At 31.4% G+C, this 5,497-nt stretch overlaps 1 non-coding gene across 1 annotated transcript; it reads right to left on the minus strand.

Moving 5' to 3' along the window:
* Positions 1-5,163: 5,163 nt before the first annotated feature.
* Positions 5,164-5,270, minus strand: LOC139903490 (small nucleolar RNA R71). Its single transcript, XR_011778306.1, has one exon. It is a non-coding gene; the product is annotated as a small nucleolar RNA R71 (small nucleolar RNA).
* Positions 5,271-5,497: the final 227 nt, after the last annotated feature.

Raw genomic sequence — 5,497 nt, forward strand, 5'->3', positions numbered from 1 at the left:
TTGTAATTTTAGGTCCGTTGCGTCGCGCGTTGATAGTTGGTTCATGTCCTGGTTCTGGATTTTCGAACATCTTTTCGTATGATTTAATATCTTGTACTTTGCGTTTTGCGGCTTGTACTCTTGTCATTTTAGTTGTTCTTCATCAATAAATTGAACCACTTAAATTGTATCTTGTACTTTTTAGCGTTTTGGTCATTTGCGTCTTTAAATCGTTGATTCTGCCTTTTGTCTTCACCATTTATTATTTAAACAAATATCACTTGTAAATAGAACAATTGCAACCAAAAGCTTGTCTTTCTTGAAGGATAATGCTATGAAATATATGTTCATTTTTAGCATTATCAGGGGGGCACCGTGCAAATTAGCTTATAAGACTAATGAATCAGATCCCCAGAAAGGATAATCTCCTTAAAGATCAAAAATCAGCTTTTAAGACTGATATTACTCAATCCTTGATATTGACCTTAAAGATTAAGAATTCAAACTCCTAGAATTCGATGATATCTAAACTCGAGCTTGAACGAGAAAATATTTTGATCAAATTACAAACTGATTTGTTTTCTGAAAACCCATTTTCAATGCGTTCATTACCATTGAACGTAAAATCCTAAGAATTCACCGAAATTCATTAGGTCACCTGAACCAAATCGGGTGTCAACCGTAAGAACGGTGGTTGCATAGCATGATCGAAGATAGGACCTTGTGCCAGAACGAAAAATTATAGGGTGATCTTTACTATTGCTCCTACAAAGGATAGTAATTGCATCCGACACGATATAGACCATAATCAAAAGCATGTCATTAGACATTGCCTTAACAATTGCTTGTTCAACGCTTTCCTTTACAACCGGACGGTAGTTTACCAAAAGGTAATATACGGAACAAGTAAACTGGACGTGTTGCTTTCCTAATACAAGGTTAGCAAGTGAGTGACACAAAACCATAAGTTTTGAGCTAAAATTTTCAAATCTGAAACCCACAAAACCCACAAAAACATTTTGCAAACACCGGTGAAGGGTTATTCCGGAAAACTTATCTAGGGTAAAAGCTAGATTAATTTTCAAAAGATCAAATGTTTTCATAAAGATCCAATTTCCTAAAGGATCTAAATTTTTATAGTTATGTGGGACTGTAAACCACATCGTTACTATCATTGTTCATACCGCCGTATCAAAATCGCTGATGTACAAATTGTGAAGAATAAAGAAGTGATTCTAGTAAAGTTATATTCAAGTTTTATATTGCTTGAGGACAAGCAACGCTCAAGTGTGGGAATATTTGATAATGCTAAAAACGAACACATATTTCATAGCATTATCCCTCCAGAAAGACAAGCTTTTAGTTGCAATTGTTCTATTTACAAGTGATATTCGTTTAAATAAAAAAAGGTGAAGACAAAAAACAGATTCGATGATTTGAAGACGCAAACAACCAAAACGCTAAAGAGTACAAAGTACAATCCAAGTGGTTCAATTTATTGATGAGAAATGTCTCAAAATTACAAGAGTACAAGCCGCAAAATGCAAAGTACAAGATATTAAATAGTACGCAAGGACGTTTGAAAATCCGAAACCGGGACATGAACCAACTATCAACGCGCGACGCAAAGGAGCTAAAATTATAAGTCAACTATGCACACGAATATAATATAATATATAAATAATTCTATAAATTATTTATATATTATATTTATATTAAAAACTGTCGGCAAATAAGAAAACAAAAGTACCTGAGCTGTAAAAGGGGGCCATGCGATCGTATGGCCTGGAGGCTTTAAAACCATGCGATCGCATGGTTCACTGTAGCTGGCCACATCTATAAATTGAAGCGTTTTTCGGACGAATTACTTACACCAATATATATCCATCTACTCTCTATCTCTCAAATATATATTTATATTTATATTTTAATTATAATTTTAATTTAAGTTTAATAATAATAAGATTATGTTAGCGAATGTTTTAAGTTTGTAAGTCGAAACTCTGTTCGTGTAACGCTACGCTATTAATACTCATTGTAAGTTATGTTCAACCTTTTTAAATTAATGTCTCGTAGCTAAATTATTATTATGCTTATTTATATCGAAGTAATCATGATGTTGGACTAAATATTAAAGACAGGGTTATTGGGCTTTGGACCATAATTAGGGTTTGGACAAAAGACCAACACTTGTGGAAATTAGACTATGGGCTATTAATGGGCTTTATATTTGTTTAATTGAATGATAGTTCGTTAATTTAATATAAAGATTTACAATTGGACGTACCTATAAATAACCACATACACTCGATCGGACACGATTGTCTGGATATTTATAAGTACTAATAATCGTTCATTTAACCGGATACGGGGATGGATTAATAGTAAATGGACTTATTAAAACAGGGGTGGATTACGTACAAGGACACTTGGCGTAATTGTTAACAAAGTATTAAAACCTTGGGTTACACGCAGTCGATATCCTGGTGTAATTATTAAATAAAGTATTAAGACCTTGTTACAATTTAAGTCCCCAATTAGTTGGAATATTTGACTTCGGGTATAAGGATAATTTGACGAGGACACTCGCACTTTATATTTATGACTGATGGACTGTTATGGACAAAAACCAGATGGACATATCGAATAATCCAGGACAAAGGACAATTAAACCATGGTAATAAATTAAAATCAACACGTCAAACATCATGATTACGGAAGTTTAAATAAGCATAATTCCTTTATTTTATATCTCATCGCACTTTTATTTACTGTCATTTTATTTATTGCACTTTTAATTATCATACTTTTAATTATCGCATTTTTATTTATCATCATTTACTTTACGCTTTAAATTAAGTCATTTGTATATTTAATATTTTACATTAGGTTTTAATTGCGACTTAAGATATAAAATTGACAAACCGGTCATTAAACGGTAAAACCCCCTTTTTTATAATAATAATACTACTTATATATATATTTATATACAAATATAATTTAAAATATAATATAGCATTAAATTTAGGTGTATCCCTGTGGAACGAACCGGACTTACTAAAAACTACACTACTCTACGATTAGGTACACTTCCTATAAGTGTTGTAGCAAGGTTTATGTATATCCATTCAATAAATAAATAACTTGTGTAAAATTGTATCGTATTTAATAGTATTTCGCAATAAAAATATAACTATTTCGTATACACCTCGCATAACATCAAGTATTTTTGGCGCCGCTGCCGGGGATCATCTCAACAACACCGAAAGCGAAACGTTATAAAATATATATATATATATATATATATATATATATATATATATATATATATATATATATATATATATATATATATATATATATATATATATATATATATAAGTGTTTAAATTAAAAAAGTTTTTTTTATTTACTAAAACTAATAAGTATTTTTTTAAATATAAGTTTTTATTAATTTAAAAACAGAAAAAAATAAATTAAAAGTATACGGACCCAACTGTAGCAGCCCAACTACTTGTCCTGGAAACCGAAGCCATGCGACCGCATGAAAATCCTACACACAATCCATGCGATCGCATGGATTGATTTGACAGGTCCGGTACCTCAGATTGTAAATTAGAGTTTACGTTTAATTAATATTATTAATTATTAATAATTAATTAGAATTAGGGTTTATTTTAATAATAATTTGTTTTAGTTTATTTAATTTGTATTTTTAAGTTTTAATTAGTTTTATTAATTATAAAATTAATACTTTTATAAAATAATAATATAAAAATAAGTAATTTTATCATTTTTTATATCTTTTTATAAATTGTATATTTTAATCGTTTAATTCGTAATTTGTATTTTTATCGTGCGTAATTAGTTTAAATTTAGTTTTTGCCGTAGTTAATTTTTATTTCCAGATTTTTAGGCTTTGCCATAAAATCTCTTAAGTGCTTTTTCTTTAGACTAAGATTTAGGTGCTTTAGAATTTTACGACGTCACTCATCGCTTTACTATTTAATAGAATTTAGTGCCTAATTAAGTTATTGCCGTTTTGGATATAGAATTCCTTTAAGTCCTTTAGACGTAACTTTTAATATTTAGTTTTTAGACTTTTAAGTTTCGACGCTGCATTTTATTATTATTATTTTTCGACTTTTATTTTTCGACGCTTATTTTTCGACCATTTATTTTTCGACTTTTTTGACGCAATCTTTTTCTTTTTCATTTCGACGCTCTAGTTTTTAGGACATAGAATTTTCTTTATTTTCAAAATTTCGACGAAAGATTATTTTAAGCGGTTAAATTGATAGACATCCAAAATTTTCTGGTTCGTAGTAATAGTTGGATTTGTTAGTAGCGAGTTGTGGGCTTCCGATTTAAAGGGTCCTGGCTACCTGCTGCATCTATTGGCTATTCGAAACGTGAGAAAAATCAGAAAAGTCTATTAATTTGATTACTTATATAATTTTTTATAATTAATAGGATATTCAGTGAATGCACCGAGCAAAACGTTCACCACCTTTCATACGTTCACCACCTGTAACTCGATCAAGACATCTAGCCAATATTGTCGCCGTTGATTTTTCTTTAGAATCATCAAATCAACCAAGTACTCCAATTCAAATTTCCGATAATCCATTTTTTGAACCCGACCTCACAATTGAGAACCCGGAGGATATTCAAGGACAATTCAGAGATCCTGAACCACTAATCATTCCTCCTGAACCACAAATCACTCATCCAGAGATTGACGAGGAAGAAACCATTAAATCAGAATCCTCTAGTGATTCTGATTCAACAAATTCAATCATGAAAAATCTGGAACCTCTAAGTATGGAAGACCGAATGAGAGCTAAACGTACTGGCCAAGGTCACGCAATTACTCAACCAGACATTAATGCACCAGATTATGAAATCAAAGGAAAAATCCTACACATGGTAACTAATCAATGCCAATTTAGTGATGCGCCGAAGGAAGATCCAAACTAACATCTTCATACCTTTAATAGGATCTGTACTCTATTTAAAATCAGAGAAGTTGAGGATGAACAGATCTATCTCATGTTATTTCCCTGGACTTTAAAGGGAGAAGCCAAAGATTAGTTAGAATCGTTACCTGGAGGGGTGATTGACACATGGGATGTTTTAGTTGAAAATTTTCTTAAACAATTCTTTCCGGCATCTAAAGCCGTAAGACTTCAAGGAGAAATAGTTACGTTCACACAAAAGCCAAATGAAACTCTATATGAGGCGTGGACAAGATTTGAAAAGTTGTTGAGAGGATGTCCTCAACATGGTTTAGACACTTATCAAATAGTACAAATATTCTACCTAGGATGCGACATTACTACACGAAAAGACATCGATATAGCAGCTAGTGGTTCCATTATGAAGAAAACCGCAACTGAAGCTTACAAAATTATTGATAACACTGCTTCCCACTCACATGAGTAGCATCAAGAAAAAGACATCATTAGATCATCTAAAGCGGCTAGAGCTGATTCTAGCCATGACTTTGATTCCATTT

This window comes from Rutidosis leptorrhynchoides, chromosome 3 (genome assembly GCF_046630445.1).
Source record: "Rutidosis leptorrhynchoides isolate AG116_Rl617_1_P2 chromosome 3, CSIRO_AGI_Rlap_v1, whole genome shotgun sequence".
In the NCBI taxonomy this organism is placed as follows: Eukaryota; Viridiplantae; Streptophyta; class Magnoliopsida; order Asterales; family Asteraceae; genus Rutidosis; species Rutidosis leptorrhynchoides.